Source organism: Oncorhynchus masou, chromosome 12, assembly GCF_036934945.1.
Source record: "Oncorhynchus masou masou isolate Uvic2021 chromosome 12, UVic_Omas_1.1, whole genome shotgun sequence".
Taxonomy (NCBI): Eukaryota; Metazoa; Chordata; class Actinopteri; order Salmoniformes; family Salmonidae; genus Oncorhynchus; species Oncorhynchus masou.
The window spans coordinates 27,587,139-27,609,512 of record NC_088223.1 but is presented as its reverse complement, the minus strand read 5'-3'; the positions used below and the strand labels follow the sequence as shown (position 1 = coordinate 27,609,512).

The 22,374-nt window shown below is 45.0% G+C and overlaps 1 protein-coding gene across 6 annotated transcripts in view; it reads right to left on the bottom strand.

The window, feature by feature from the left end:
• Nucleotides 1-22,374, bottom strand: part of LOC135549790 (thyroid hormone receptor beta-like) — a 125,099-nt gene that overhangs the window by 69,999 nt on the left and 32,726 nt on the right. Inside the window, exon 1 of one of the 6 annotated variants that reach the window (XM_064980090.1) lies at nt 9,263-9,532. The exons of the other annotated variants lie outside the window; for them this stretch is intronic. The gene's annotated coding sequence lies outside the window, so the exon portion shown is untranslated. Of the gene's footprint in view, nt 1-9,262; nt 9,533-22,374 lie in introns of those variants that run through there. 6 annotated transcript variants of the gene reach the window in all.

Genomic DNA, 22,374 nt, shown 5'->3' with positions numbered 1-22,374 from the left:
CATCGGTTACCAAACTACAGGCGGAATTCCATGGATTCTAGAACCATGAAGATTTGTCAGGGGACAGGACAGATTTTTCTCTCTCTCTTTTCTCTTTGTCCTCTTCTCTCAGAAGAGGAGTGGACTGGACCAGTCTCTGTCTTAGACCTGAGCTCACATTGCTCCACAGTTGGAGACAACAGCCTCCTGGAAATGTCTACGAAAAATGTTTCACTACTCCTTTGTCTCTGTCACTCTCCATTAAAGACTACTACTCTACCTTTCTTTCGCACATGCAACCTTTAAAGTGTTAGCAAGTGCATTGTTAACCCTTTGGCCTATATGGATAAAGCACATTTTATTTGTCACATGCTTCGTAAACAACAGATGTAGACTAACAGTGAAGCTCTTACTTCCTTAAATTTGGACCAAATGTAAATGTTTCTAACAGAAGGAATATGAGAAGCACACGCATAACCATGGTAGAATGTTACTGTACAGTCCTGCGTTGCAATCAGTGACCAAAACGGCCATTTTCAAACTGTATATGGATGTTGTCATGGTAGTTATGGCGCCCTAATAGCAGTCTAAGCAACGAGCTCCTGTAAATATGTACAGAATTTAGTGTTTTAAATTGAGTTTTTTTTAAATCAGCTGTTTTGTTTTTGATAAAATAGTTTTGTTGCATATTTATTGCATATTTCTAGTAGTTTTGACCCACAGATTTGCACATGGACTGGCAGGTCAAATCAAATTATTTTTGTTTGAATGATGCATCTGGACACTCTACCATCTTTTTTGTTTCACCTGGCTGTTGATCCTTTGAAAACATCTATCGAAGAGTCACCTGAAGCTTGAGAGGAAGCTGAGGCAGAGGGCTCGTAGTGAGGACGACTGGCTACTATTCTGAACTGTGTGTGCTGAACTTTCTGGTGCCCAGAGCTGCTGAGGCATCACCCAAGTGGGTGTCATACATTGTGAAGGAGGAGAAGTCCAGTAGCTACATGACTCAGGCTGGTTCCCAGAGTAGCCCTCTACATGATCATCACCAGACTCTTCATCAACCATCTCCCAGACCACCTTCCTCTGGTCAAGTCATGAACGGTCCCTCTCCATCTTTGGACGATGTATGAATTCAAAATAATTGGCCTCTATTGGTTGACCTAACTACAGCTAGGTTACTCATGATGTATTTCTTGTTTGTTTTATGCTTTTGAAGTGCAATGAGACTTATGAAAAGCGCTATGTTATAAATTATTATTATTCAAATATAATTAGAATAGCCAATCAACATGTGTGTAATACTTCAGCAAAAACAAAATAACAACTATAGAAGAATACATATGGTCTGCATCCCAAATGGCACCCATTCTCTTATTTTGTGCATTACATTAGTGCACTATATAGGGAATAGGGTGCCATTTGGGACTCATAGGCCTACATGGTTTCAATGTAAATATGATGTCCCGATGGTTTCAATGTAAATATGATGTCCCGATGGTTTCAATGTAAACATGGATGTCCCGATGGTTTCAATGTAAACATGGATGTCCCGATGGTTTCAATGTAAACATGATGTCCCGATGGTTTCAATGTAAACATGGATGTCCCGATGGTTTCAATGTAAACATGGATGTCCCGATGGTTTCAATGTAAACATGGATGTCCCGATGGTTTCAATGTAAACATGGATGTCCCGATGGTTTCAATGTAAACATGGATGTCCCAATGGTTTCAATGTAAACATGATGTCCCGATGGTTTCAATGTAAACATGATGTCCTGATTCCAAACAAGACATTTTTAAACGTTTGTCATTTAGGACATGCTCTTATCCAGAAGGACTTACAATTAACGCATTAATCTTAACATAGCTATGTGAGACACATCACAATCGTATCAAGTACATTTTCCCTCAACAAACTATTTATCAGAAAAGTCAGTGCTAGTGGCACAGAGAAGTGTCTCGAAGGTGCCGTGAGAGTTATTTAAGATACTCTTCAAAGAGGTAGGGTTGAAGTCGTTTTCGAAAGATGGGCAATGACTCCGCTGTCCTGACTTCAGGGGGCTTGTTCCACCATTGGGGTACCAGGACAGAGAAGAGCTTTTGACTGGGCTAAAAATGGGAGATTCCCTCCCATAAGAGTTGGGAGGGCCAAGAGACCAGAAGTGGTTGAGCGGAGTGCTCGGGTTGGGATGTAAGGTTTGAGCCTGAATGTAAGGAGGTGCAGTTCCCTAGCTGCTCCGTAGACAAGCACCAGGGTTTGAAGATGACGCTTCGACTGGAGGTCAGTGGAGTGAGCGGAGGAGTGGGGTGACATGGGAGAACTTAGGAAGGTTGAACACTAGGCGGGCTGTGGGATTCTGGATAAGTTGCAGGGGTTTGATGGCACAAGGAGGGAGCCCAGCGAACAGAGAGTTGCAGTAGTCCAGAAGGGAGATGACAAGTGCCTGGATTAGGACCTGCACTGCTCCCTGTGTGAGGAAAGGTCGTACTCTACGGATGTTGTAGAGCATCACCCTGCAGCAGCGAGTCCCTGCTTTGATGTTTGCAGAGAACAACAGGGTGTAGTCCAGGGTCACATCAAAGTTCTTTGCACTCTGGGAGGGGGATACCATGGAGTTGTCAACCATGATGGACAGGTCTTGGAGCAGACGAGCCTTTCCCGGGAGAAGGAGCAGCTCTGTTTTGTCATTTGCTGTAGAGAAAAAAGGAGAGGGCCCAGAAAATGAGCCCTGCGGGACACCAATAGTGAGAGCACATGGTGCAGACACAGATCCTCTCCACGCTACCTGGTAGAAGCGACCTGCCAGGTAGGATGCAATCTAGGAATGTGCAGAGTCTGAGACGCCCAACCCTGAGAGAGTGGAGAGGAGGATCTGATGGTTCATTGTGTCGAATGTAGCGGACAGATCTAGGAGGATGAGAACAGAGGAGAGAGAGAGTAAGGTTTGGCAGAGCAGAGAGCCTCTGTGAGAGCGGAGTGCGGTCTCATTTGAGTGAGCTGCCTTGAACCCTGACTGGTCAAGAACATTGTTCTGAGAGAGATAACGAGAGAGTTGGTCAGAGACAGCACACTAAAGTGTTTCGGAAAGAAATTGGATACGGGTCTATCAGAGGGGGTACAGTGTTGGTTTCTTGAGGAGGGGAGCGACTCTGGCCATCTTGAAGTCAGAGGGGATGCAGCAAGTGGTCAGTGATGAGTTGATGAGGGAAGTGAGGAATGGGAGAAGGTCTCCAGAGATGGTCTGGAGAAGGGAGGAGGGGATAGGGTTGAATGGGCAGGTTGTCGGGCGGCCAGACACCACTAGGTGCAGGATTTCATCTGGAGAAAGAGAGACAAAAAAGGAAACAATGTAGTGAAAGACCTTGGAGGGAAGTTGCAGTGAGATTAGTAGGCAAACAGCCTCTAGTGAAGATGAGGTCAAGCATATTGCATGCCTTTTGAGTGGATGTGGACTGGAAAGTGTGTAAAGAAATGTAAAGAAAGAGGTGGAACATTTTTTATGGAAGTCAGGCGTTGGGAGGTTAAAGTCGCCAATTACAATGAGTGGTGAGCCATCGTTGGGAAATTGGGTTATCAAGATGTCAAGCTCGTTGACTTTCCAAGGGTACCTGGTGGGCGATAGATGACAACAATGTTAAGCTAGACTGTCCAAGGGCAACATAGGCCGGGATGAACTCAGCCTTCTTGACCACAGATTGGCAGTTCCAAACTGTGCAGGGAAACTAGGAATTCCACTTTGGTTGTGCGCGCGGAGTACAATAAATTAGAAAAGGTTGCAGCCATGGGGTGGAGAGTGTCTAAAACCTACAGGGAGATGAGAAAACTGGGATGGGATACACAAACATACTTGCCAAAGCTACAAAATTAGATCATCAGAAAATAACTAGCTAAGATACTCAAGTGAGAGAGTGGTGTGGAGTCTTCCTTTCTTTCCTTCCTCCAAAAACTACGCAGAACAATTCCACCGAACAACTTTGTTTCGGTGACAGTCTTTGTTTGTGTGACAACCCCGCCGCCTGACAATACTGCTGCTCTACGTAGGGAATACCGTTTTCCATTTGGGGCGCAGTCAGAGAGATGGCTGCATTATAAAAGAGATCATTGTATTATTTTCACTGAGCTAAACACGTTCCTAACCAGCTTGGTGCCTTTATTAATGGCTTTATATTCAACTTCAACATGCAAATACATTTAGCGTGGTTCTAATCGTCATAATGGCTTCTGATTAAGGCTTGTATGTCCATCTCTATCACACTCCAATCTAAAGTACATTCCTGGGGGTCCCATAACATAACAAACCGAGGGACTAAATTGCTTTGGGGAAATGATTGCTGGATCACTGTCTTAGTGTGGACAAACAGATGGGGGAAGAATGGAACAACCTAGGAATCTAGAGGCGACAGGATGACCAGAACGAGAGAGACTGTGGAGTCAGAAGACCCAGAGGCCCACAACAAAACAAACAAATGGAGAGGAACAAAGTGAAGGGCTGTAGAACTTGACCTTGTTCTAAGGCAGACCGTGTGTCTCAAATGGCACCCTATTCCCATATAGTGTACTACTTTTGACCAGGACCCGCTGCACTCAACAGAATTACAAGAGATCGAGATGCATTCTGTCACTAATGAAAGAGTGTCCAAATGTGCGGGCAAGCTCAATCAAGAGCAGATTAAGTATTTGAAAGAAAACAAACACTAGTTGAACCCTGGTTTTCTGTATAGTGCAGTACACTCCAGTGTTAGACGACAAACGCTCATACTATATCACGTGTCACCTAAAATATTTACATCCATTTAAAAAGGTCAGGAATTGGACCACATCTGCCAACAACAGCATGCTGAATGCATGTGAGCACATGGCCCTGTGAGGCAATATAGAGAAAAAGGACATAAGATCTGTACATGGGAAGCATGTTTAACAATGGGTCTGACCCTATATGAACCTATAGCCTTTACAAAAAAACTATTAGGGTTTATCCCTATTGGGGCGGCAGGTAGCCTAGTGGTTAGAGCGTTGGACTAGTAACCGAAAGTTTTGCAAGATCCAATCAACATGACAGGGCTTTAAGAATTTAAAAAGAATATTAGGAAAGTATTGTACAATCCAGGTGTGCAAAACTATTAGAGACTCTATAATTGTTGCCAAAGGTGCTACAAAGCATTAACTCAGGGGTGTGAATAGAAAATACAGAAATATCTAATTTTGTAATTTAATACATTTGCTAACCTTTCTAAAAACATGTTTCACTTTGTCATTATGGGGTATTGTGTGTAGAGTGTGAATATTTTATCCATTTTTAATCCAGGCTGTAACACAACAAAATGTGGAGTAAGTCAACGGGTATCAATACTTTCTGAATGTGCTGTAACAGTATTACAATCCTTATGGATTACTAACTACAGGCTTAACTGAGGTACAACCAAAACCACAACACCTACTGTATAGCCCTATAGACAATACTTTGTGCACCCTCCCCTTGTGAGGGTCACATCACTGAGCCTTTTTCTAAAATGTTTTATGAGTTGGAGAACACATTGGGAGGGATCTAAGACCATTCCTCCATACAGAATCTTTCCAGATCCTTGATATCCTTAGTCGGTGTTTATGGACTTTCCCTCTTCACTTCCAGATAACATAACATCCTTTCCTAAATGTTTGGAACATACAATATAGCTCAGTATTTTTATGATTTATTTGAGTATTTTTATCAGATATTTATAAAGGGGGCCAATAATTATGGACCCCACTGTACATCCCATAAAGATGTTTTAATAAATACAGATGACCGGGAGACAAGCTAGAGAGCAGCTGTCCAGCTAACAGCTTGTAAACAAGAGGAACACCCATCGTGTCATGGTTCTTTTTCTCCCACAAAACCTCATGCCTTAACTATATTATGACAATTGACATTTGGTTGTGTTATTTTGTCAAATGTGTTTGTTTGTTGGGCTGAGTACATTGAGTTAAGTTATTTGAAAAAAACACACACACACACACACACACACACACACACACACACACACACACACACACCTTGCAGTCTGAAACAACACAACAGCCCTCTCTCTCTCTTTCTGCTTGAGATGTTGTCGGGTTCAAATGAAAAGCAGCATCCGGGATAATTCTTAGAGACGTTATTTGGACAAACTGACAAATAAAAAAGGGGAAAATAAGAGGGAGAAAATGAGGAAAATACTATGAGCCACAAATGAAACCCATGCATGCTTCCCAAATTGCATCCTATTTCCTTTATAGCACATAACGTTTGACCAGGGCCCATAGGAAATTTGGGACACAACCCATGAAAACCAAAATAGAAAACATTCATGATAAAAGCAGCATTGCGCTGGGGTGAGCTCTAACTTGTTTTTGGAAAGCTTCCTCTCTCTTGGTATCTATTTCACTCTCTATCCATCTCCCTCTCTCCCACCATTACTTAACTTAAAGAGAAAGACAGCCCAGGTCACTTTACCGAGTTTGTCGCCTGCCTAGCTAGCTACATGACATGATGAGCATAGTGCACACACACACACACACACACACACACGGTCTGGGATCGAAGCACTCAGGAAAACACTAACAAGATACCTGTCTATCTATCACCCTCTTTCATTTGCTCATTACTTACTTCATTCCCTACCACCCTCTTTCTCTATCGCTGCCTCTCCCTGTTCTCCTGCCACCCTATTTCTCTATTGCTGCCTCTTCATCTTCTACTCCTCTTTCTCTATTGCTGCCTCTCCCTCTTCTCCTCCTCTTTCTCTATCGCTGCCTCTCCCTCTTCTCTTCCAATTTCTCTATTGCTGCATCTCTCTTCTCCTCCTACTCTTTCTCTGCCTCTCCCTCTTCTCCTCCTACTCTTTCTCTGCCTCTCCCTCTTCTCCTCCTACTCTTTCTCTGCCTCTCCCTCTTCTCCTCCTACTCTTTCTCTGCCTCTCCCTCTTCTCCTCCTACTCTTTCTCTGCCTCTCCCTCTTCTCCTCCTACTCTTTCTCTGCCTCTCCCTCTTCTCCTCCTACTCTTTCTCTGCCTCTCCCTCTTCTCCTCCTACTCTTTCTCTGCCTCTCCCTCTTCTCCTCCTACTCTTTCTCTGCCTCTCCCTCTTCTCCTCCTACTCTTTCTCTGCCTCTCCCTCTTCTCCTCCTACTCTTTCTCTGCCTCTCCCTCTTCTCCTCCTACTCTTTCTCTGCCTCTCCCTCTTCTCCTCCTACTCTTTCTCTGCCTCTCCTCCTCCTCTTTCGCTGCCTCTCCTCCTCCTCTTTCGCTGCCTCTCCCTCTTCTCCTCCTCTTTCGCTGCCTCTCCCTCTTCTCCTCTTTCTCTGCCTCTCCCTCTTCCCCTCTCTCTCCGCCTCTTCCCCTCTTTCTCCGCCTCTTCCCCTCTTTCTCCGCCTCTTCCCCTCTTTCTCCGCCTCTTCCCCTCTTTCTCTGCCTCTTCCCCTCTTTCTCTGCCTCTTCCCCTCTTTCTCTGCCTCTTCCCCTCTTTCTCTGCCTCTTCCCCTCTTTCTCTGCCTCTTCCCCTCTTTCTCTGCCTCTTCCCCTCTTTCTCTGCCTCTCCCCCTCTTTCTCTGCCTCTCCCCCTCTTTCTCTGCCTCTCCCCCTCTTTCTCTGCCTCTCCCTCTTCCCCTCTTTCTCTGCCTCTCCCTCTTCCCCTCTTTCTCTGCCTCTCCCTCTTCCCCTCTTTCTCTGCCTCTCCCTCTTCCCCTCTTTCTCTGCCTCTCCCTCTTCCCCTCTTTCTCTGCCTCTCCCTCTTCCCCTCTTTCTCTGCCTCTCCCTCTTCCCCTCTTTCTCTGCCTCTCCCTCTTCCCCTACCTCTCCCTCTTCCCCTCTTTCTCTGCCTCTCCCTCTTCTCCATCTCTTCCTCCTCTTTCTCTATCGCTGCCTCTCCCTCTTCTCCTCCTCCTCCTCTATCGCTGCCGCTACCTCTTCTCCTCCTCTTTCTCTCATTCTGTGCTTGAAGGCAGCACAACTTCCAAGCAGCACAGCACACATTTTTTGACCAACGCCAAGATGTTTTTTTCCATGTACTGTATCCACATTTTAGCCCTTTTCCCCCCCACTGCTTTTGTTTTTGACACAACCCTTGGCATCGGCAGACAACAGAGACTAAAAAATACTTTGTGAGCTAAACAAGTCTAAATCGGCATGTGTTTGTGACAACTTTGTTAAACAACACCAAACCCAACCAAATACTAACAGTGTGAAGCTTGCCCTTTACCCAACCTAGTCCGGAGTGTGGACCTCTGACAAACTAAACTCAATAATAACTCAAAGGGAAACAGGCCGTGAAGTTATCACTACTCTGTGGTGTGGCAGACCTGGGGTTCAAATATAATTGATACTTTTAAAATATTTGAACTAGCACATGATTGAGCTTGCCTGGCTCCAATGGAACCATTGGGATAGTCCCAAAAGTGCACACCCCGTCCATGTGGCATACACTCTAAACAGGCTCAATCAAACGCTTCAAAGTATATTCAGCTGAAATATTAAGGAGAATCTCCCATCAGCATAGGCTGCAATTAGGAGAGATGTTGACATTGTTTGTATCCCTCAATCTTACTTGCAAAAGACAAACAACTCTTCTAAATCGCTGATACCCAACAGTTGTTTGGAAATCACTTGTGACATCCACTATCCACAGCAACATCATCTCTCACAGTATGCCTAGCACTAGGAGGCGTTATTTCTGACCATGTGAACTGAGCCTGTTACTCTGGGCCCAGGTTACTCAGGCTCCCAGCTTTATTAGAAGTAAGGCATAGTTGTAGGATATAACCAGGGTCTCGACCCTAGAGTTTATCCTGGTTAGGTCATGTGGTCAGAAAAACTCCTGGTCCATAGGGTATTAAAACGCCTGAAAAATCAATCCAACGTTTGGGGTAGGCCTACATCAGCTCGGACCGGTCCTCTCTGCCAGGGAAGAGAGTGTAGCCATTGCAGCCTGTTGCATTCCCTCCTCCTCCTATTCCTCCTCTCCAGATGATATTTTACCTACTCAATCCCCCCGTAGAGATCCGCCTCCGCTGCTTTGTAAATAGTGTTCGGGTGATAATAACAGGGAAGGACATCATAATTATAATGTCAGACTGTGTACTGACATGCACTGCATCTCATGGCAGGGTGGGGTAGACAGTAAATCAAGACCCCAGCCGGTTAATCAGACATTATTATACAGACAGTAAAGAAGACCTTTACAGAGGACAGATTGAAATAGACATCACTATAAGAGATCCTTTTCAAATCATTCATTTATTACTGTGCAAAACTTTGTCATTACCAGTTATTAGCCTTCCATCAAGTTGATGTGTGTCGGAGGGTTGGTAGGGGAAGGGTTTCTAATCATAGCTGGATGGTTTTCCTAGCTCCCATGGTGTCTTCTCTCTCTCTCTGCCGGGTCCTGTGCCTTCACCTTTAAGAAATGTGGTGGCAGCAGCCCCGGTGTGATGACGAGCGCTAAGGTAGTTTGACCTGTCAGCTCTGTTATTTAACCTCTGGCTGTACCCTTTTCTTCCAGCCAGCCACATGGCCTCTGTCCTGCCCCTGTGTGTCCTTCTGCCAACACGCTCAGGAGGTTTCATCACCCCTATTTAAATAGGGCCCTTCGGACTTGACTGTGTGCCAACACGTCTCTCTCCCCCTCTCTCTCCCTCCCTCCCTCCCTCAGGCCTATTGTCTTGCCATTCATCCACCGACATCACCTCATGTTTTAGAATGATAATGCACGGCCCCATGTCGCAAGAATCTGCACACAATTCCTGGAAGCCTTGTCACCCATTGAGCATTTTGGGATGATCTGTATCGACATGTACGACAGCACGTTCCAGTTCCCACCAAAATCCGGAAACTTTGCACAGCCACTGAAGAGGAGTTGGGCAGCATTCCACAGTTCACAATCAACAGACTGATCAAATCTGTGAAGGAGATGTGTCACGCTGCATGAGGCAAATGGTGGTCACACCAGATACTGACTGTTTTTTTTCTTCAAGGTATCTATGACCAACAGATGCATATCTGTATTCACAGTCATGTGAAATCCATAGATTAGGGCCTAATGAATGTATTTCAACTGACTGACTTCCTTATATGAACTGTAACTCAGTAATATCTTTGAAATTGTTGCATAATTTTGATGTTATCATTGTTTTTACTGAATATTGTTTTGGATCATTTGATTAGTAAAATAGTCAAGAAATCTCTAACCAATTCCCATAACATCCTGTCACTCTGTTAAACCTAATGGGGAACGGAGAATGCATTGCTATTTGTAATCCTTTCTGCCTGAGAAATTCTTTAGAGGGTAACCTCTTAGTGACCTCGACTTAAAAGCAGTTGATACCCACTGGGCACACACTGGTTGAATAAACTCAAACTTTGTCTCATGCGCCAAATACAACAAGTGTAGACTACTGTGAAATGCTTACTTACAAGCCCTTAACCAACATTGCAGTTCATTTCAATGAAATTACGTTGAACCAATGTGGAATAGACGTTGAATTGGTGTCTGTATCTAGTGGGTAATGTCTCTATCCAGATCTGTATTTCAATCTATGTGGGAGAATTTCTTGGTTGTATGACTTCTTTCCAACTCTAAATCAAATGCTGGCTTTCCTGAGTAGTAAGTCAGATGAGTTAAAGCAGAAAGATGTGTGGCATGGGGACGTAACAGGAGAGAATAACATTAAGGCCTACAGACTAATAACCTGTTTTGTTTCTGTGTGGGTAAGAAATGGACTGGGTTTTGACCCTCCCGGGTTTAACGTTGGAAATGTGTCTTCTCTAAGCTCGTTTTTCTATTAAGTAACCACAACATCTGTGATAATGTTTGAAAGCATCAGCTTCTTTCAAGGCCAATCAGTAAAAATATCAAAAAGCCGTTCAGGCTCTTGACTGGCTTGACCTGGTAGTTTCTTAGGCTGTTGATTGGCCCACAGGCCATTCAGTTGGACTGGTCAGGGCACTGGATGATTTTCTCCTGGGCTTACACTGCTAGTTCACTCCTTGAGATCGCCAGTTCACAGCTCAGACCGTAGCGAGGAAATTTGCCATAGACATTTCACAATGACTGTGTGTATATCGCCAGATCCCAGGCTGTTAGCCTGTTAGTGAGGGCCGTGGAGTCTGGGGCTGCGTCCTAAATGGTACCCAATAGTGCACTGTTTAAACAGAGCCCTATAGGCCCTGGTCAAAAGTATTTCACTACATAGGGAATAGAGGTTGACCGATTAATCGGAATGGCCGATTAATTAGGGCCGATTTCAAGTTTTCATAACAATCGGTAATCTGCATTTGTGGACACCGATCATGGCAGATGCCTGTTAATTTATCATTGAATCATAGCCTACTTCGCCAAACAGGTGATTTAACAAGCGCATTCGAGAAAAAAGCACTGATATAGCACCAATGTGTACCTAATCATAAACACCAACGCCTATCTTAAAATCAATACACAAGTATATATATTTGTAAACCTGCATATTTAGTTAATATTGCCTGCGAACATCAATTTATTTTACCTAGGGAAATTGTGTTACTTCTCTTGCGTTCTGTGCAACAGAGTCAGTGTATATGCAGTAGTTTGGGCCGCCTGGCTCATTGCGAACTGTGTGAAGACCATTTCTTCCTAAAAAAAACAGCCACCTTCGCCAAACGGTGGATGATTTAACAAAAGCGCATTTGGGGAAAAAGCACAATCGATGCACGAATGTACTTAACCATAAACATCAATGCCTTTCTTAAAATCAATACAATGATGTATATTTTTTTAAACCTGCATATTTAGTTAAAAGAAGTCCAGGTTAGCAGGCAATATTAAACTAGAGAAATTGTGTCACTTCTCTTGCGTTCATTGCATGCAGAGTCAGGGTATATGCAACATTTTGGGCAGCCTGGCTCGTTGCATACTAATTTGCCAGAATTGTACGTAATTATGACTTAACATTGAAGGTTGTGTAATGTAACAGCAATATTTAGACTTATGGATGCCACCCGTTAGATAAAATACGGAACGGTTCCATATTTCACTGAAAGAATAAACGTTTTGTTTTCGAAATGATAGGCAATTAATATGGTCAAATCCGGAAACTAAGGCTCGTATTTCTGTGTGTTATTATGTTATAATTAAGTCTATGATTTGATATTTGATAGAGCTGACTGAGCGGTGGTAGGCAGCAGCAGGCTTGTAAGCATTCATTTAAACAGCACTTTTGTGCGTTTGCCAAGAGCTCTTCGCTGTGCTTCAAGCATTGAGATGTTTATGACTTCAAGCCTATCAACTCCTGAGATTAGGCTGGTGTAACCGACGTGAAATCGCTAGCTAGTTAGCGGGGTGCGAGCTAATAGTGTTTCAATCAGTGACGTCACTCGCTCCGAGACCTTGAAGTAGTTGTTCCCCTTGCTCTGCAAGGGCCGCGGCTTTTGTGGAGCGATGGGTAACGATGCTTCGAGGATGGCTGTTGTCGATGTATTCCTGGTTTGAGCCAAGGTAGGGGCCAGGAGAGGGACAGAAGCTATACTGTTACACTAAAGTGCCTATAAGAACATCCAATAGTCAAAGGTATATGAAATACAAATGGTATAGAGAGAAATAGTCATATAATTCCTATAATAAACAACAACCTAAAACTTCTTACTTGGGAATATTGAAGACTCATGTTAAAAGGAACCACCAGCTGTCATATGTTCTCATGTTCTAAGCAAGGAACTTAACCTTTTGTGACTAGGGGGCAGTATTTTCATTTTTGGAAAAATAACGTTCCCGTAGTAAACGGGATATTTTGTCAGGACAAGATGCTAGAATATGCATATAATTGACAGCTTAGAATAGAAAACACTCTAAAGTTTCCAAAACTGTAAAAAATATTGTCTGTGTATAACAGAACTGATATTGCAGGTGAAAGCCTGAGAAAAATCCAATCCGGAAGTGCCTCATGTTTTGAAAGCGCTGCGTTCCAATGCGTCCCTATTGAGCAGTGAATGGGCTATCAACCAGATTACTTTTTATCCGTATTCCCCAAGGTGTCTACAGCATTGTGACGTAGTTTTACCCATTTATGTTGAATAATACCCGTAAGCGGCTACATTGCGCAACTGGTCACCTGATGTCTCCCAGAGTGATTCTCGCATAAAATATAGAGGTAGCCATTATTCTAATCGGTCCTACTGAAAAACCAATTGTCCCAGTGGATATATTATTGAATAGATATTTGAAAAACACCTTGAGGATTGATTATAAACAACGTTTGCCATGTTTCTGTCGATATTATGGAGCTAATTTGGAATATTTTTTGGCGTTTTCGTAACTGCAATTTCCGGGCGATTTCTCAGCCAAACGTGAAGAACAAACGGAGCTATTTCGCCTACAAAAATATTATTTTTGGAAAAAAGGAACATTGGCTATCTAACTGGGAGTCTCATGAGTGAAAACATCCGAAGCTCATCAAAGGTAAACAATTTAATTTGATTGCTTTTCTGATTTCAATGACCAAGTTACCTGCTGCTAGCTGGACAAAATGCTATGCTAGGCTATCGATAAACTTACACAAATGCTTGTCTAGCTTTGGCTGTAAAGCATATTTTGAAAATCTGAGATGACAGGGTGATTAACAAAAGGCTAAGCTGTGTCTCAATATATTTCACTTGTGATTTTCATGAATAGGAATATTTTCTAGGAATATTTATGTCCGTTGCGTTATGCTAATTAGTGTCAGTCGATGATTACGCTCCCTCATGCGGATTGGGGAGTCACTAGAGCTCCCACCTACTTCACAACCTGCTGCTCAGAGACTCAGTCTGTGTGCCGAATGGCACCTTATTCCCTATTAGAGATCGACCGACTACGGGAAAAAAGCTGATACAGATTAATCTGACTATTTATTTATTTTAATTTTTAATTTTTTAATTATTTGTAATAATGACAATTACAACAATACTGAATGAACACTTGTATTTTAACTTAATATAATACATCAATAAAATCTATTTCTCCTCAAATAAAAAATGAAACCTGTTAAATTTGGTTTAAATAATGCAAAAACAAAGTGTTGGAGAAGAAAGTAAAAGTGCAATATGTGCCATGTAAGAAAGCTAACGTTTAAACAACTCAACGTACAGTATGTGGGAATGAATAGGAAACCCAGTCAGTAAGTGTTAACAATGACAAAGACTCACTTAAGCCACCTTTTGAATGCTCTCTGGATAGCCATTCAACTGTCTTCAACTGTATTTGATTGGGCTATTATCAGTAGAAATTTTTATGATTAGCTGAAGCAAATCGGCAGGTAGTCTAGTGGTTAGAGCGTTGGACTAGTAACCGAAAGGTTGCAAGATTGTTACCTTGTCAATCTGTCATTCTGCCCCTGAACAAGGCAGCTAACCCACTGTTCCTAGGCCATAATTGAACATAAGAATTGGTTCTTAACTGACTTGCCTAGTTAAATAAAGGTAAAAAAATAAAAATCACTGCTACTAGTGTAGCATAAGAAGCAGTAGCCATGCTAACTCAGCCTCTAGACTAGAAGTACCAGTGGTTTTCCTTGACAAGATGTCCTGATGTTTATTTGGTTTCCTGTTGTCAATGATGGAGAAACTAACAGCTCTCAAGACACACACAAATAAATACCTCTGAATATGACCACAGCACACACACACACCGCAGGGAGCATAGCAGAGAGAGTGGGTTTGACAGGACCTCTGTGGGCAAAACAGTCTGTGGCATAACAGTACTGTGTCCTGGACTGACTGTGTGTGACTGGGAACTCGACTGACTGACTGATTGACTGACTGGGAACTTGACTGACTGACTGGGAACTTGACTGACTGACTGACTGACTGGGAACTCGACTGACTGACTGACTGACTGGGAACTCGACTGACTGACCGGGAACTCGACTGACTGACTGACTGACCGGGAACTCGACTGACTGACCGGGAACTCGACTGACTGACTGACCGGGAATTCGACCGACCGACCGGGAACTTGACCGACCGAACGGGAACTCGACCGACCGACCGGGACCTTCCGACCGACCGACTGACCGGGAACTCGACCGACCGGGAACTCGACCGACCGACTGACCGACCGGGAACTTGACCGACCGACTGACCGACCGGGAACTCGACCGACCGGGAACTTGACCGACCGGGAACTCGACCGACCGGGAACTCGACCAACCGGGAACTTGACCGACCGACCGGGAACTCGACCGACTGACCGACCGGGAACTTGACCGACCGGGAACTCGACCGACTGACCGACCGGGAACTCGACCGACCGGGAACTCGACCGACCGGGAACTCGACCGACTGACCGACCGGGAACTCGACCGACCGGGAACTCGACCGACCGGGAACTCGACCGACCGACCGACCGAGAACTCGACTGACCGGGAACTCGACCGACCGGGAACTGGACCGACCGACCGGGAACTGGACCGACCGACCGACAACTGGACCGACCGACCGACCGGGAACTCGACCGACCGACCGGGAACTCGACCGACCGACCGGGAACTCGACCGACCGGGAACTCGACCGACCGGGAACTTCGACCGACCGACCGGGAACTCGACCGACCATGGGGAACTGGACCGACCGACCGGGAACTGGACCGACCGACCGGGAACTTCGACCGACCGACCGGGAACTCGACCGACCGACCGGGAACTCGACCGACCGACCGGGAACTCGACCGACCGACCGGGAACTCGACCGACCGACCGGGAACTCGACCGACCGACCGGGAACTCGACCGACCGACCGGGAACTCGACCGACCGACCGGGAACTGGACCGACCGACCGGGAACTGGACCGACCGACCGGGAACTGGACCGACCGACCGGGAACTGGACCGACCGACCGGGAACTGGACCGACCGACCGGGAACTCGACCGACCGACCGGAAACTCGACCGACCGACCGGAAACTCGACCGACCGGGAACTCGACCGACCGACCGGGAACTCGACCGACCGGGAACTCGACCGACCGACCGGGAACTCGACCGACCGACATGGAACTCGACCGACCGACATGGAACTCGACCGACCGACATGGAACTCGACCGACCGACATGGAACTCGACCGACCGACCGGGAACTCGACCGACCGACCGGGAACTCGACCGACCGACCGGGAACTCGACCGACCGACAGGGAACTCGACCGACCGACCGGGAACTCGACCGACCGACCGGGAACTCGACCGACCGACCGGGAACTCGACCGACCGGGAACTCGACCGACCGGGAACTCGACCGACTGACCGACCGGGAACTGGACCGACCGACCGGGAACTGGACCGACCGACCGGGAACTGGACCGACCGACCGGGAACTGGACCGACCGACCGGGAACTGGACCGACCGACCGGGAACTCGACCGACCGACCGGGAACTCGACCGACCGACCGGGAACTCGACCGACTGACTGACTGGGAACTCGACTGACTGCTCAACTGGGCCAGATTAAAACTGAACGTCTGTCTGTCTGTCTGTCTGTCTGTGGCTAGGACTAATGGGTGCACTTTACATCCGTCTCTGCTGTGGCCTAAATGAACCTAATTGGATGGATGCAGTCACTAAAACGAAAGCCCTTTTTGTTCCTATCTAGAGTAACCCGTTAGACATGCATACGTTTCAGTGATCCGGGATGTAGACTAGCTATTGTTTATGCACCTTCCTAAGAGTTCCTTCGTGGGAAGATAGCAGACAGTGCATCCATCTCACAACTGATTGTGTAAGCAAGGTCACTCTGCGTTCCACATTGTCAGATCTATGATTACTTTTTCCCTATGTAATCTCCCATTCATTTGGCAGGACGACAGTACAGAACACCATGGCCCAAAGAAAACCTGAGGAAATCCATCTAAAACCCTGTATCAACAGAGAGTCTGTAAAGAAACACCAAGACTGGTCCGGCAAGGCAAAGCAAGGCAAACACTTCCAGGGACAGCCGGGGGCCATGAGGCCCGAACAGTAGAGACTTATTGATACGTATTTATTTTCCTAAAGAGTTTAGCTGAGAACTAATCCTCTCCCCAACGAACACAGTCAACAAGTGCAAAGTGGTATGTGATTACAATATTACTGGTGTGAGGTTGGAGCGGGGTTGTAGGGGGGGACTAAGATGTGTGAGGTGTGATGGGAGATAAAACCTAAACCCCTCGGTTGAATAAACTGTGAAAGGAGCTAGCTGGTCCCTGGCAGAGGAGAAGACAGTAGAGGAAGGAGAGAATAAGAGGAGAGGGGAAGAGCAGAAGGGAGAGGAGGAGGGGGAGAAGACAGAAGAGAGGAAAGAGAACTGGGGAATATGAAGATGGCATACAACAGTCCCAGACTTCTTATGTAAGTGCTCTGTAGCCTCCGCGGCACTCTCTCTCTCTGTGTGTGTGTGTACCTGTCCCCCAGTCCCTAAAGTTTGAGTGTCTGCCACCTAAAGCTATGTGCTATCCTGTCACTGATTCACAGGAATCACACTTCTGTTTCTCAAATCACTCCCAAGTTTCCCCCAGTCAACTGGAATAATTGTAAGAAAGCAGGACATTCTGGAGCAAATGCATAATCCCATGTGCACAATATGTAGTCGCCCACTACCTTTAAGCTCATCCACATATTATTAGAATAATAGAAATGGTAAGAATGGTAAGAGCGCTCAACCACCGTGAGTCGAGGTGCAACCAAACAATGTGATCATCATGGAAAAGGCGCAGTGCTCCCTCATCATTCAACTCCAAAAGGCGCAGTGCTCCCTCATCATTAAAATTCAAAAGGTAAAAAATACCTTTTTTCTCCGAGGTGAAAAATGATGCAAAATAAAACCAGAGACCAGCTTTTTGATGGGTACCACACACACACACACACACACACACACTAGCTATGATATAGGTTTCTTTGGTGCAACCCTCCCTAACCCTCCACACTCTCCTTGACCTGGCTGAGTAAGGGGGTGATTTGTGTATGAGTGAGTGCACCTAAAAGATGTTGTCGAAAAAGTAAAAATGAAGTCCGTATGTCCAGCCCTGTGTGTGTGTGTGTGTGTGTGTGTGTGTGTGTGTGTGTCCCTCTCCGGTCCATGCTCCATAAAGCGCATAAACACAGTTTAGCAGGCCAGACCTGGGTTGAACGAGGATTTGTTTTCTTTCAGATACTTAATCATGCATGATTGAGCTTGCATGGCACAACAGAAACAACAGAATAGATCCCAAAAGTGCACACCCAGGTCTCCGCCTATCTGGTACTCAAGGCAAGCTCAATGTAACACTCTAAATACACTGCTCAAAAAAATAAATGGAACACTTAAACACAATGTAACTCCAAGTCAATCACACCTCTGTGAAATCAAACTATCCACTTAGGAAGCAACACTGATTGACAATACATTTCACATGCTGTTGTGCAAATGGAAGACAACAGGTGGAAATTATATGCAATTAGCAAGACACCCCCAATAAATGAGTGGTTCTGCAGGTGGTGACCACAGACCACTTCTCAGTTCCTATGCTTCCTGGCTGATGTTTTGGTCACTTTTGAATGCTGGCGGTGCTTTCACTCTAGTGGTAGCATGAGACGGAGTCTACAACCCACACAAGCTCAGGTAGTGCAGCTCATCCAGGATGACACATCAATGCGAGCTGTGGCAAGAAGGTTTGCTGTGTCTGTCAGCGTAGTGTCCAGAGCATGGAGGCGCTACCAGGAGACAGGCCAGTACATCAGGAGACGTGGAGGATGCCGTAGGAGGGCAACAACCCAGCAGCAGGACCGCTACCTCCGCCTTTGTGCAAGGAGGAGCAGGAGCAGCACTGCCAGAGCCCTGCAAAATGACCTCCAGCAGGCCACAAATGTGCATGTGTCTGCTCAAACGGTCAGAAACAGACTCTATGAGGGTGGTATGAGAGCCCGAAGTTCACAGGTGGGGGTTGTGCTTACAGCCCAACACTGTGCAGGACGTTTGGCATTTGCCAGAGAACACCAAGATTGGCAAATTCGCCACTGGCGCCCTGTGCTCTTCACAGATGAAAGCAGGTTCACACTGAGCACATGTGACAGACTTGACAGAGTCTGGAGATGCCATGGAGAACATTCTGCTGCCTGCAACATCCTCCAGCATGACTGGTTTGGCGGTGGGTCAGTCATGGTGTGGGGTGGCATTTCTTTTGGAGGGCCACACAGCCCTCCATGTGCTCGCCAGAGGTAGCCTGACTTCCATTAGGTACCGAGATGAGATCCTCAGACCCCTTGTGAAACCATATGCTGGTGCGGTTGGCCCTGGGTTCCTCCTAATGCAAGACAATGCTCATGTGGCTAGAGTGTGTCAGCAGTTCCTGCAAGAGGAAGGCATTGGTGCTACGGACTGGCCCGCCCGTTCCCCAGACCTGAATCCAATTGAGCACATCTGGGACATCATGTCTCGCTCCATCCACCAACGCCACGATGCACCAGACTGTCCAGCAGTTGGCGGATGCTTTAGTCCATGTCTGGGAGGAGATCCCTCAGGAGACCATCCGCCACCTCATCAGGAGCATGCCCAGGCATTGTAGGGAGGTCATACAGGCATGTGGAGGTCACACACACTACTGAGCCTCATTTTGACTTGTTTTAAGGACATTACATCAAAGTTGGATAAGCCTGTAGTGTGGTTTTCCACTTAAATTTTGAGTGTGACTCCAAATCCAGACCTCCATGGGCTGATAAATTTGATTTCCATTGATAATTTTTGTGTGATTTTGTTGTCAACACATTCAACTATGTAAAGAAAAAAGTATTTAATAAGAATATTTCATTCATTCAGATCTAGGATGTGTTATTTTAGTGTTCCCTTTATTTTTTTGAGCAGTGTATTAAAGAAAACAAGTAGTATTTGAACCCAGGTGTGCAGAAGAGCAGCCCACTGCCTCCCCGGCTGTTCAGTTGACTGAGTCCTCACTGCAGAGGTAGCATCAGTCCAGGCTGCATTGTACAAGGAGCATGCTTTTTTTTGGGGGGGGGGGCTTTATTTCCACAGGAAGTCATGCTGAGACCACGCACACTGGGCACAGATGTCAATTCAGAATCTATTCCACGTTGGTTCAATATCATTTCATTGAAATTATGCGGTAACAACGTTGATTCAACCAGTGTGACCAGTGGGAGGTCTCTTTCACAGATGAGCCCAGTATACACATCAATACATGTAAGGCCTGGACACACACAGCGCATAAATGTATGCATGTACACACGCATGTAAACACACACTTCAGCTGAGAGACTAAACCCGGTCATAACCACACACTCATATGGCTCACTCTATAGGAAAGGACTTACCTGTTAGTAGAGGGAGAGTAGAGGAAAGGAGGGGTCCATTCACATGAAAAGATAGAGAAAAATAATATTAGTTACAATGCAACTACAAGGCTTATCTAATACTGTACATGTAGTCTCTCTCTCTCTTATTAAGTAGATAACAGTATGGCGCTAAGCCAGGGGGGTGGCGCTAAGCCAGGGGGATGGCGCTAAGCCAGGGGATGGCGCTAAGCCAGGGGGACAGAGTTCTTTTAAAACTTGCACAACTTGGATTATAGTCAAATACTCCAAACTCAATTATTTATTTCTAGGATGTTGAAAAAAATGGCAACCTATTGCCTACAGTGCACTACCTTTGAACAGGGACCATAGGACTCTGATCAAAAGTAGTGCACTATGTAAGGAATAGGGTGCCATTTGGGACGAAACCAAAGTAAACATTCCAGTTTAAGTGGTATGGATTTGAGAGAAAGACCCTTAGTTTCTATATAAATTCCAGTTCAGTATGTTCAAATCTGTATGTTCACCACTTAGCCTACACAGGCTCTAACTTTATGTACTTTAAAACACCTTTTTGCAAAGAGCCAGCGAGCCACACCAGTCAGCTATTAATGTACTATAGTGGTGTTTTAACTTTCTGCTTGACCTTTGTCAGTTGAATAAGAGGGGTTAGACTGTAGTAGGGCTGACCCCATTTATTCAACTGGTCGATTGTTTGGTCGATAGACTGTTGGTCGACCGAGATTTCTTTAGTCGAGCAATATCAAAGTAAATGTTTTTTTTTTCTCCATTATGTGTAGTCTATACACCAGTCTGATTCGCACCTGTCTGAGTGGACTAATCTATTGTTGAGGCCGTTGGGATGGCAACGTCCATCACTCTAAGACACTGAAATTGTATATGGTTATATTACATAAGAACAATGGTGCAACACTAATACAAATTATATTATAACAAATGCTCTTTCTCGCTTTCTTGTGGTCGCTGTCTGCAGTTCTGAAACACATAAATGCGCTGTTAAATTGGCCGCTTTTCCTAGACATATGTATAATAGGAAAGTTAACCAGCATATGGGTGTTGAGAACAATGCAGCGGAGGCAGCAGTGGAATTATAAGATGAGAAAACGGCCTTTGCCTTAAGAAAGAAAAGTGAGGAGGGAGTAAACCAACTGAATTAGGTCTATAAATCAATAGCTTAACTGTTAAACGTGCCTGGCTTTATAAATCATCCATATACAGTACCAGTCAGAAGTTTGGACACACCTTCTCATTCAAGGGTTTTTCTTTATTTTTACTATATTCTACATTGTAGAATAATAGTGAAGACATCAACATTATGAAATAACACATATGGAATCATGTAGTAACCAAATGTTAAACATATAAAAATATATTTTATATTCTTCAAAGTAGCCACCCTTTGCATGGATGACAGCTTTACATACTCTTAACATTCTCTCAACCAGCTTCATGAGAAATTATTTTCCAACAGTCTTGAAGTAGTTCCCACATATGCTGAGCACTTGTTAGCTGCTTTTCCTTCACTCTGCAGTCCAGCTCATCCCAAACCACCTCAATTGGGTTGAGGTCGGGTGATTGTGGAGGCCAGGTCATCAAAATAAAGAAAAACCCTGGAATAAGTAGGTGTGTCCAAACTTTTGACTTGTAGAGAAATAAGATCCTGCTTCTGTTGCCTGTTTGAGTGTTTGTTTAATAGCCTACTGATTCCGCACCTAGCCTCAAGCAACTACAACATGCCGGAAAACAATTTCACAAATTCAGCTGTTTTTAAATCTTTGCTATGCTGTAAAAAGGCTTCACACTTTTTCATTAGAACAGCCTCTCTGGTATTATTTATCGTTTATTTAGTGTTGTTTAAACTTCCAAATTGTCCGAAAAATAATATCTTTAACAATAATAATAACCCTCCCATTTCTTAATCTCCTTATTAGTATTATTAGCATAATTATTATGAATATCATTAAATAATAATTAATTTCATTAGTAGACTTAGTATAGCAGCCTTGTATAACCACCATTGAGCTGTATGGCTAAGAGCACATCCTTTTTAATCTTAATACCATAACATACAGAGGCCTGTAATTTCAATACTTATA